Below are 13,371 nucleotides of genomic sequence, written 5' to 3'. Positions count from 1 at the left end.
TTCTTCTCTAGAAATTTAGCATTCCCATCCCCCCCCACTTTAGTACACTCATCTCCTCACTTTTTGAACATCACAAGCATTCAATGTGGATCTTCAGTTTCAGTTTAAATATTACGTCTTCTGTGAGTTCTTGTCAGAAAATCTGAACCAAAATCGGCCCACTCATTACTCTTTTTTCTAGCTTTCTGTTTGTTTTTGTTTCCTTCTGAGTACTTATCATACTCCTTAAATTATTTTATTTATATATGTGATAATATGTTTAATATCTGTCTTTCTATTAAAATGTTTAGTACCTAAGGTTAGGAACTTCATCTTCTTCACTGTAGATGCCCTATGCTACAAATTACCTAACACATAGAAGATATTTAGCAAATATTGGTTGAATAAATGAAGTAAGGAATAAAAAGAGGCAAAGTTTTAAATAACCTCCAACATTTACACCCAGAGACACATATGTATGCTTTCTATAATACCACGTATGGACTTCAGTCATGAAAATTGTGATAGCCTTGCTACACTCATAATAAACTAGGCATTTCAATATACAGACATTTCTGTATATTGTATATTATATACTGTATATATATGTATACTCTGGTGCCAATGTTGTATACTATAAATGCTGGTAAGAAAGTAATAGTAGCTAACATTTTCATTTGCTTACTATTTGACAAGTACTGTTCTAAGTATTTTATGTGGTTTATTCAATCCTAATAGCAACCCAATGAAATAGAGATGGTGATGATGATGGTTGCTATTATTATCAACTAAATAGATTAGAGTGGGAGTATCAGAGAGGTTAAGTAACTTGCCCAATATTGCACAGCTAAACAATGGTCTTTTTAAATCCAAAAATTCTTAATTAAAATGAGGTGTTTCTGATAATAAAGTCTGTGTGTTCAGGTCCATGTGTATATGTGGGAATGCAAATACAGGTGTCCAGGGCCACTGACTCAAATATGTTAGCAAAAAACTTAATATGATGACTATTTTAATTCAAACAACAACAAACACATTGCAGTAATAACTGCACACTTTTCCATGAGCTACTTTCTGTATGATGAAAATGATAGATTTAATAGTCCTGCTTTCATGACTTGTGGAAACTCAAGGAGCATTATGCAGATAATTAATATTATTTTCTTCTTACTTTGTACTGATGTTGTTGATAAGGTAACTAAAAATCCAATGATATGGTCTTAAACTTTTACAAATTTTAAATTTCTTTCTTTTTGAATACTTCAGGATAAGTTGTGGCTTAAATTTCTTTCTTTTTGAATACTTCAGGATAAGTTGTGGCTATGACTCTTAAGTGCATTTTCTTCATTTTGCTGCTGCCAGTACACAGCATGAAGCTCTTTTCTAAGTGATATCAGTTTTTTAGGGGTCAGTTCAACCTTCTAAGATGTTGCCTTTTGATTTTTTCACACCTTATGAGGAGATGGTGTGCAGGGAAGCAGAATTGTCCATTATCAGCTGCAAGTCATAAGTGCTGTTTGGCAGAGATAAGAAATTTAAACAAGTTTTCCAAGGCATAGACAGTTCCAAATTATTTCTTGTTTATTATAACTCAAATTTGTTTATTTACTATTACAAGGAAGGGTTGAAGAAGACAACTTTCACAATAAACATTTAACATAAAACAATTTACCTACTCATCTCTAACTGATTATTTGTTCTTCTAATCTCTTATACTTTCTATTCATCCAGAATCTTGACTTCATGTCAGAAATCTTCCTCCAGCTTTTTCTCCACTTCCAGATGTCACATATTTCTCTAGGGACAACCCTGTCTAACTTCTTCCTGAGGTAATCAAAAGGGAAGACATTAGTTCGCCTAATTTCCTCTTGTAGCTAAAAAGGCCCCTGCCTCTCCCCAGTAAATTTCTCTTTGTCAGGAAAAGGCACATCTCATCACTTGTTCTTCTCTATCTCTTCTTCATCTCTAATGAAAATGATCAAACTTCAATAAGTAGATCTGCAGTTTTATTCCCTTTTCCCCCTTCATTTTAAGGAATCATGTTTGTTTCCCCATTCTGGTGTTCAATTTTATCTTCTCCTTTAATTATTAGTAATTTCCCTTTAGTTTCAGGAGTAGTTTTAGGTTAAATGAGAGTTAGGAGTACCACAAAACTTACACAAAATTTGTTCAAGGTTAAATCGGTAATGTTATAACAAAATTTGCATAATACCGTAAGTTCCATTTCTAAAGCATTCTCCAGTAGGGTTCCCAAGGATTTTTTTATTTTCATTTTCATTTACAATAGTTCCCATCAGCTTCTATTGTTGACCAATTAGGTATTATTACAAATTTCAGGCATGCTTACCAGAGCGAAATGGAATGGCTCGAACTGGGGATCTGCTTGTGTGGCTGTATCTCAAAACACTCATGTAGCCAATCAATGTTGATATGAATTAATGAATTTTGGGGCTTTTTATTAGTCATATACCACTGAGTATAGCATTTTCTGGTTCCCAAAATTGGACAGGTTCGTTTTCATTTTGACCTAAAGGTAAAAACCTTGATTCTTGAAATACAAATGACTAATGGACATGGGAAACATACTCAATCTCATTTCTAATAAGATAAATTCAAATTAAGACAACAGTGAAAACATATTTTTTCTGTCTGTCATATTGTCATGGATTATTTTTAAATGATAGTCATTATTGGTACAGACATAGGCAAATGAACACTCATGATGGATATAGATATTAGAGAGCAAATTGACAGCTTTTTTCTTTTTTTGGCTGACATGTATTCACTGTCCATCATGTTTCAGATATTGTGATAGAAGCTTAACACATCTCATTAACTTCTCCAGATAACTTTGTGAGGTAGGCACTCTTATAATCTCCATTTCACAGATGAGAAAATTCAAGCTTGAAGATAGAAAGTAACCAACTAAATCCCACACAGTGGTGAGTGGCAGACTTAAATACATGTCTGCTGGATTCTAAAACCTATCAAACTTCATTGATTGTTGGGATTATAGGTTATTTTTCATTTCTTCTCTTATCCACCATGTATTTTAAAATTAAATAAACATTATGATTTTTATAATCCAAAAATATAGTACATATTTGCTTGTTTTTTAAGGAGTTCCTCTTGAGTTAAATTTGCTCTGTGTTTGTGCGGTCAACAACTTTAACTGAAGAAACAAAACAGCAGCAGAATCACAGAACCCAAGAATGGACTAACAGTTACCAAAGGGAAAGGGACTAGGGAGGATGGGTGGGAAGGAAGGGATAAGGGTGGGGAAAAAGAAAGGGGGTATTATGATTAGCATGTATAATTAGCATGTGGGGGGCATGGGGAGGGCTGTGCAACACAGTGAAGATAAGTAGTGATTCTACAGCATCTTACTACACTGATAGACAGTGACTGTAATGGGGTGTGTTCGGGGGAGTTGGTGAAGGGGGGAGCCTAGTAAACATAATGTTCTTCATGTAACTGTAGATTAATGATAACAAAAAAAAAATTGGAAGTTGTATGCAATTATCCAGAAGCAGTATACAGTGGCAGAGAAAATATGGCCCTATCTATGGATCAAAACCTGCAATTGTAGGTTCCATAGGGTCATGAGTCCTGGCCCTCAGTGTCTATATAGTCTTGGCTTTTTGCTTCAGCAGAAGACCTTTTGCAAGTCTTACGTAACAATTGAGTAATTTTCTTCTCTCTACCCATGCACATCCATCACTCTGAAGCCTGAATCATGATATACCTCATACAAAAAGCATTAAGGTAAGAATTGTTGAAACTGCAACTTTGCTTTTTATCATCTATAGAAGAGAGTCTTAGAATATTGAAATATTTTTCATTTAGTAAAACAAAATCAAATTACACAGGATTAAAATGTACTAATTGTTTTATAAATTCTTCCACAAGATTGTCCTATATAATTAATTATTTAAATGGATGACATTATGAGTGTTCAACATGTTTTTCTCAGTGGGAGGATGTTCTTTGTCACATGCCTATTGCAAATAGAAAAAATGCATTTGAAACTACCTACCTAACTAAAATAGTGTTTAAGATTTCTACCTTGTCATTTTTTAAGTTACTGTCAAGCTGTTGGCTAGATGAACCTCCATGGGTTATTCACATCCTTTTTAGGACTCTTTCTTTCTAATTATTTTTATTAGGGCATCTTTCATATCATTGTTCCACAAAGTGTAAATGAGGGGGTCCAACACAGGGGTTATGATATCTTAAAATGAAGAGATAACTAGATGACTTTACCCTGGTTCTGGGACTCCCTTTACTGAAGTTTCAGGTACATGTAGATGTGCCATAAAATATTGTGACCACAGTCAGATGGGCTCCACAGTTGGAGAAAGCTTTGAGCCTAGCCTCTGCAGACAGGATCCTTAACACACTGTGGTTGCTGTGAGTATAGGAGATGAGGATGAATGTGAGGTGAGGAGCAGTGTGAATATGCCAATGACCAGACCCAGAGTAAGTCTGAATGGGGTGTCTGAGCAGATGAAATTCAATAGGACCTGAACCTCACAGGTAAAGAGGTTGATGACACTGTATCCACAAAAATAGGCAAGAATTGCAATGCTTAATAATATTGTTTAAAGGAGGGCACTAGTTCAGGTCACCATGGCCAATGGTGGTTCATAATGATGCTGTAATACAGGGAACTGGAGATTACAATAAATCTATCATAAGCCATTGGTGGCAAGGAGGAGGCACTCTGTTATCTCCAGAAAAAGAGCAATGGTCATCTGAACCTAACAGCTAGTAGAGGAAAAGGTAGTGGTCTCTTAAACCATTGAACAAGAAAAAAGACTGAATTGCTAGAGTAGCAAATATTGAGGAAGGGCAGTTTACTTAGGAAAAAGCACATAGTGGTGTGAAGCCACTCATCATCTCTAACCAAGATAATGATGAGATTGTTATCCATCAATGTGATCATGTAGACCACTACTACAGTGCAATAAAAGGCAATCTGGGGTTTTAGATGATTGGACAAATCCACTAGGATAAATGCTGCCACTTCACTGCCATTATCTGTAACCAGAATATTCATTTTGTTCTCTCTGCTGAGAAAGAAGAAATTCAATTCATCTAAATTTGGGAAACATTTATTGAGTGTCTGCTGTGTCCTCAGGTCTATATCAGGTGCTATTATTAGGAGGAGATGTCTATAAAACAAGTGATGCTGTTTGGAAGTTTATGTTCTAATTTGGGAGATGAAGCATTCATATACAGTGCAAGATTAATTTGCAATGTAGCACAATCCAGTGTGATCTTAATTCTTCATCTATAAGGTGAAGGGGGTTAGAGTCTACCTGAAATATGCTTTGAACACTCACCCTGAAAAATGTGCTAATTTACTGCTCAGATGTATCAGGTTCTGAATCACAAAATCGCTAATTGTTTTTTCCTGCTATGAATATTAGTCAGAAATTTGTCTTTACCTGGTTCATATCCACGACATAAAATGTGTGCCCAGTTCATTCTCAATTCTTCCCTACCCTGCACATCCAATCAATCAACAAGTCTTGCTGCCTCTGACCCCTAAATATATTTAAAATCTACCTACCAATCTTCATATCTACAGGCAACACTTATTTAGTCAGAGCCAACATCACCCCTCATCTGGACTAATACATGAACTGCCGAATCGATCTCCCTACTTCCATTCTTGCCTCTCTTTAGTCTATTTTCCACACAGCAGTCAGAGAAACCTTTACAAACAAACAAAATTATGACCATTGCCTTTGCATGCTTAAAATCACTCTAGGGCTTCTAATTACAGTTGGATTAAATCTATTTACCGTGACCTACAAGATTCTAAACAATCTGACCCTAACCTTAGCTTGCAGTCTCTTCTTGTGCTTATCATGTTCCAGCCATACTGTCTTTGTGAAGCACTCTAAGCTTGTTCCCAACTCAAGGCTTTTGCACATTGTGTTCTCTTTGCTGGAAATACTCTTTCTACCCTCTTTGCTTCATGAACTCCTAGTCATCCTTAATTTGTCAGCCTAAAGGAACTTAATTAGAAAAGCCTTCCCTAAACCCACTGATCTAAATCAGTTACAATTGTTCATACACTCTGGACTTTTCTTGCATGGCTCTTATCACAATTTGTATTTAAATATTTGTGCAATCATTTAATTTCTGCCCCTTTACTAAATCGTAAGCTCTAGGAGGAAGAGACCCTGACCGTCTCACGCCTTGCTTTATTTTTACCACCTCACACAGTGCCTGGTATAAGCCCACAAAATATGGGTTTGATACATGTTTGTTGAATGAATCAAGGCCAGTTATTTGGCTTTTATGTCTTACTCAATGTCGTGAAATTGATTTGACTGAAATTACATCAAATTGGCTGAAGGAAATAAATGTTTGAGGCTAAAAAGCCTATGATGAGAAACAGTCAATATCTCATAGTATTCAATCTTATTTATGTCCTATAGCTCAGAAACAAATTTTTATGTCTTATATTTCTTTAACTCTACAGTTTGCTCTTTGCATGGAGGAAAGATGTTACATTGAAAAAAAAAGGTATTATTCTAGAATCTGAAAAAATTGTGCTTCTACCCTTTTTCATCCATTTAAATTTTTGTATTTGTTGTTTCGTCTGCTTCTATCAAGTATGAGACCTATCACAGACCAGTTCATTACTAAGGTGAATATCTTTTTCTGTATTGTCTGTAAAATTCCCATCAAGTTCTAATCACAAATCTGGATTTGGGGCATTTATAGTATATAGTTTCATATTCATGAGGCAGTGTCACTTCTTGGTGACAGAAGGCTGTGGATGAGAAGTTTTGTCTTAGAAACTGGGCAGCAGGAAGGTTCATCCAGGCTAATGATGTAGGTAATCTCCTGGGATTCCACCTAGGACAGACTCCGAATCTCTGAAGGTAGAAGACCTTCATGGACAACTAATTCAAGAAGCAGAGTAAAACTTCATAACAGAATACTCGATAAGCCTAATATAGGATAAGGGGGTTCTGACTAGAAATGAGAACAAAGGGCAAACAACCCCCCAAAATCCTTAACTATGGCTAAGCCTCTAACCACAGTTGTTTTTTACTTATTACGGACAGTGGTCCTACATGGAAGCCCGTGACTACCTCTAATGACAGTCAGAAGTTTCCTTTTTGTTCTGTATGCTCCCAGACTTGGAATCAGAAATCAGAATCAATCTGAAAGGATCAAGTCTCCATGTAGTAGAATCACAAGACTTGAGACTAAGGCAGAAGTCACGTGATCTTGTCTCTGTGCAATGGTTGACACCAAAACCAGAGTTTCCTAATAGCATTACAAGAATGGGATTTTCAGGGCCTGAACTTTTTCAAGGGGTACTACATTTTCACACTAGAATAGCAACATTTTTTTATCATAAAGCCTTATTTTGACTTAAAATCCTCACCATCTTATAGCCCTAAAATATCAAAACAAATGCCATTATAAATAGTTGGAAAACAAAGAACATATTTTTGTGTCTACATGATTTGAGTGAACCTCACCAGACTATCCCTATATATATATATATATATATATACTTATTGAATACTTCAGTGTTTTAGCATTGTGATGGTCAGAATTTTCCTAAATTAACTAGACATGTAGAGACACCCACACATATACTCACTGGTTATTTTATCTTTTAAAAATATTTTAGATATGCTTTAATGCTTTTCTTCACACAGGTTTCCCAAGGAGGACCTTCCTGGTCCCACCTATCATGCAAGAGCATGCTTCCAGGAGAACTCACTTTATTTTTAATGCTAAAATTAAGGGACACTTGGAGTATCTTCCCTGTTCTTTGAGCTCCTCAGATAGCTCCCAGGAGCTCAAAATATACTTAATGGGATGGACAGTGCTTACAGACAAGAATTTCTATTATCCGTACTAGAGTGTGTAGAGTGGTAGTAAAGAGCATGGATTCTGGATCAAAGTTTAGATCCTGGATCCATCACCAATTCACTGTGTGATGTTAGTAATTTGCTTAACTTGTTTACACCTTGGTTTCCTCAATTGTAAAATTGGGATAATTGTAATGTCTATCTCATAGGGGTTTTGTGCTATATATGCATTAGCTATTACTATTTTTAAACAAGGCCCCCCTTGGGAGCTAGCACCCATGATAATGTGGCCACTTTGGTTGTCTTTCTTTTCTGGAGGGTAGAAAAGAATTCAATAAATGAGGACAGAAGTAAGGCTATATGGTCGGGTTATACTGTGAGCCCTCTGAAGGCAGAACCTGCATTATATTCATTTCTATAGGTCCAGTCGTTGGCTCAGTTCCTGACACATGGCAGGAAATCAAATCGTTTTGGAATGGAATTGATTTTACTCATCTGAATAGCAAACCAAAACAAAAATCACAGCAGAACAACCCAGCCAAAAAATCAAAAAACAAACACACTAAGGTCTCTAAGAGTTGTGTTGATATAGTCCCTTATATTTTGCAGGATTATCCATTAACTGAGGGTCTGGAGTCTTTTAAGGGGAGTGATTTTTCAGGTGCATCTTGGGAGATCCATGTCAAGACTGACTATTCCACATGTATGTCGATTTGTTCCAAGAGGCAACTATGGCTCCTTTCCTTCTGGCCAGGACATACATTCTTCTTTAGGTATTAGAGTGGGTTGTGTCTTGATTCTGTTCAACATTTTAGACACCAGGACTCCAAATGTCCAAAGTATGGACAAGAGAAGGAGAGAAGAATCTTAAACATTCTCTGCTGCTATGTCCTGAGTTTATTCATTCTGGTTCCAAAGAAGTGACTACAGGACCAGGTCTCAAAAAGGCAATAAATACTGCTACTGAGTTAAAGCTGTGTGTTCATTTGGGAGTGTTATTTCTAAGTCATTAAAATACAGGTAGCTTCCGTCCACTAATCCCATTCCATAATTAGTGATAATATGATAAAACTTTTGATTAACACTGTCAGCTCCATTTCTGTTCTTAAGTTACCGGGGAGTAGAGCCATCTCGAGGGTGATTACTCAGAGTACTGTGGTTCTTGGGAGGGTTCCTTACATAGTGACTTAAGACAGTAATGAGGGAATGGGGTAGGAGGAGTGACCATAATTTATTGGGACACTATGAAAGCTTTCAATTAAGCATTCAGATAAATTAAATTCTGTAAAACAGTGTTTACTGGAGGTCTCCTCTTCCCTTTCTCTGACTTAACCTCAGCCCATCCCAGCCATCTTTGATTTGAATGCTTTCTGGAAATCCCACTTTTTCCTAAAGCTTTCTTAGAATAGTTTTGAGGTGCTATACAAATGTCCCTGTCTAAATATAGTCCTACATCCTCTCATTCACTGCCCCATTGGTTTACTTTACCTGTGCATGCACCTAATCATGAGTTTTATTTTATTGGTTTCTCACCCAGTTGTGCTCTGAATATTTTATGTACTTATTTTTAGTCTATCCTTGTTAAAATTTCCAAAGTAGATATCAAGATTTTAGGGGCTAAGAATGAGGCATCTTTCCAAATTGTCTAGTTGAGTGCTATTCAAAACGTTTACAAGAAGATAAGGACAGAATTGAGAGTAAACAGTTACTTTTAAAGTGATTTGACATTGCCATGACATTTTTAAAATTAACATATCAGCCTATAGCAGCTTGGAAATTTAAGAAAACAACTGTCCTTTACTACAGATAGTCTGAGAAGTATTGGTTGAGCACTTATTCATTTAACCAGTTCTTACTGTGGATGTACTCTGTGCCAGGAATTATGCTAGTGAGACAGAGATGAATAAAACAGACTTACTGCGTTCAGTAAGCTTATGATCTAACAGGGGATAAATACTCCAAAACAATCGATTATAAAATAACATGAAAGATGTTAAATTTAGTGTTGAACAAAATGTTATTAAGAAGTTGAATTAAGTCACCCACCCAGAGTTAAACAAAATGGGATGAACTCTGGGGAGGACTTTACTGAGGAAATGACATTAGATCTGGCCCTTGAAGGATTAACTGAGATTTTGCCAGGCATAGAAGACATAAAGGGCATTGCAGGCAGAGAGAACAGCATATACAGTGATGTAGATGCATAAAACGTTCAGAAAAGAAAGTATTATTTTCCTGGAGTATGGGATCTGTGGAGACAAGGTAGGCAATGAGGATTGAGAGGTTAGCAGGGGCCTCAGTTATGTTGCATATCCTATAGGCAATAGGGAGCCACTGGAAATTTGTAATCCTGGAGTGGGGTTGTAAGGGGAATTAACATGATGAAAGTTTCCCTTTAGAAAAATCACTCTGGAGAGATTGATTGGATGGTTGGTTTAGAGAGACCCAAGACCAGACTAGAGAAAAATAAGAGCTTTGTGATAGTCATCCTGGTAAGGACTGTTGAGGCTGTTTACTAGGACAGATGCCTTGAGGACAGAGAAGAGGGGATGGATTTGGAAGACATTTCAGAGCAAGAATCAGTAAGCTTCAGTAAGTGAGTGGTTGTCAAAAATAAGTGGGAAGACTTAGAGGCTAACTTTGAGGATGAGGGAAATACCATCATGTAGCATCTGTAATAGGCTTTTAACATTTAAACATTTAACATCTATGATCTCATTTGATCTTTCAACCATTCTGAGGTACGCTCAGGAATATATTTTCCCCTGTTTGACAGATGCAGTCCAGAGAGGTTAAGTGATTTGCCAAGAATTTCATAGCTCATTAATGGCAGAACCCAGACTAGAATCCCGACTTCCTGGCGCCTAATCTTGTGCTTTTCCCATTCCATCACGATGGTGTACTGAAAAAGTGCTTGACCTGCTGCTCACACTTAATCAGAAACAATTACCATGCATATCACTTGTGGGGAAAAAAGAAGAGAGAGATAAGGCACCCAGTGACATGAGCACCAACCACTTTTGAATCAGTTGAGAATTCAGTAATGATAATAATAAACCTATAATAACAATAGTAAAAAAATAAGTAATGTTTATTGAGGGCTTACTATGGCCCAGCCATAGTTCTCAGCATTTAACATAAATCAACTAATTTAATCTGCTGAACAACCCTATGAGGTCAGTCCTATGATTGCCTTCCTGTTATAAATGAGAAAATTGAGGCAGGAAGTTGCTCAAGGTAATATAGCAAGTAAGTGTCAGGGTCAGATTTTTAACCCAGAAAATCTGAAAACCGTTTTTACCTTTCTCTGTTCAGGAACAGTGTTGCCTTCCTCCTATTCCTCTTTTCCAAGGACTCCCTGAATCCACCAGGCTCCCTTCAGAAAGAGCATCTCAGCATCAGGAGAATTGTGGTCTTTAAAAAAATCAAATTAAATTGACTTTTTCAATTGAGGTATAATTGATACATAGCATTATATTAATTTCAGGTGCACAGCATAGTGATTTGATATTTGTTTACCCTGTGAAATGATCACCATGGTAAATATGGGAGAATTGTATTCTAATCCCAGTCCTGTCACTGTTGACCTTGATAATATCCCAGCCTCTCTAAATCTCTTCATCAACTATCAATGTCAGTTTCATAATATTAATAATAATAATACCAGTTTGCTTATCTAATTTACTTATTTAGAAGATGATATGAATCAATGTGTGTTCAAAAATAAGATAGACTGTAAGTGCTTTACAATCTTAAGAACTAGGAAGATTTAAATTCGCACAGTAACGTGGCCTGTGCTCATGCCTTTCTTGCTACATGACAGTGAATTCTTTGAGGGGAGGAAAAAATATGCTTTCTTCAAGACTGAATCCCTTGCAATCGCACAGTACCTACTATATAGTAGTTGATTAATAAATATATTTCAAATGAATGGTACATGTATGGATGCTTGAATGCACAGGTGAAGGAGCAGAATTGCAATGTACTATTTGGGAAGCAAGTAGGTACTTCAGTTCATGGCATCTTAGGCTCACATGAGTCAGGCATCAGAAAGACAGCTAACATTTATTGTTCTCTAACTACAGGCCAAACACTTTCTTAAGTGCTTCACGTGAATTGAGTCATGCAATTCTCCTAACCAAGCTATGTAGTCATATTCAACACTATCCTCATCCTTCTCAGCTCTCACCAGCATTGTATAGAACTTAGAAACTACATTTCTCACTCCTTGGCTAATACAGTTGGGTCTGGATTTCATCCATAAGAGGTACTTGCAGGAAACGTGTCAAGCATGAGAGATGTAGATGCTACCATTGCTTCTCCTGACATGTTTAGGTGTGTAGACTTTATCAATCAGAGATTTAAGTAGCCTCTGAGCTTTCTTCTGTGAAACACTTGCTATGGCGATGTAACTGGTGGCAGTTTCCTGATACCTCTAAAAATGCCCAAGATTCCTGCAACTATCGGAGGTTGTTCACAACACTCCCTTACCTGCCTCTCACAGCCGTTCCAAAGGCTTTGTAGGCCTTGGATTCTCTTTGTTAAATCCCTTCCTGCCTGTAAGAGCTTGAGTGGACAAATACAATGAAACTGAACACTACAGGTAGGTCCTATTATTAGCCCACTTAGATGTGGAGATCAAAACACAGAGGATGACTTGATTGACGAAGTGACAGAAAGAAGAACTGAATCCAAGTACTCTAAATAGTTGTACTTCACTGCCTTTCGTCAGCTGAATTCCCAAATCTAATGAATGGCGCATGCTGTCTTTTTCTGAATTTCCCATTGGAAAATATAATTTGGAGCCTGTTTTTCAGTTTGCAAACTTTCTCCTCAATTTCTGATGGAACTTAGTTTCAAACCAATCTTTATTTACTTTCCAGGGTGAAGCAAGGTAAGCTTCACTACCCAGCTGCTGGGATGTGGGATGCACACTGGAATTCTTCTCGTCATGCCTGTAATTGATCAAGTGGAGAAAAGGTAGTCAAACTCAAGAGTTTTGAACAATTTAGAATTGGTTCCATTTCACAACACCCTCATAAAATTCATTTTTATATTTAAAATGAATTAATATCAATGTTGAATTAGATGACCTCTGGGGTTTAGATGTCTAGAAGCAGAATGTTAATGCTGGAAGGGTCATAGCTATATTAACTAGCTGCTATATGTGCCTACTTTTTCAGTCAAAGCTAACATTTAAAGTCAGGCAGATAGATCTATATATATTGATCTGGAGGAATACACATGATATATTGTTAAGTGGAAAAAGCAAGTTGCACAGCAAATTGATGATATGATTCCATTTTTTTAAGAAAAGAAAGAAAATCTATATAAAGTAACATCTAGACACAGAATGTGATAACTAGAGAGGTCCTTGGGTAACAAAACACAACCTTCTTGTTATATTGATGAGCAAATTTGAGGGCCAGAGAGTGATATAACTAAGGTCACACAGCTAGTTAGTAGGAGAATCAATTCCACAGCCTCAGTCTTCAAACTCTGTTATGTCACTCTGTCTGTAGGCTGTGTCTGTACCAACAAG

This window comes from Manis javanica, chromosome X (genome assembly GCF_040802235.1).
Source record: "Manis javanica isolate MJ-LG chromosome X, MJ_LKY, whole genome shotgun sequence".
Classification (NCBI taxonomy): Eukaryota; Metazoa; Chordata; class Mammalia; order Pholidota; family Manidae; genus Manis; species Manis javanica.
This window is presented reverse-complemented; position numbering follows the sequence as displayed.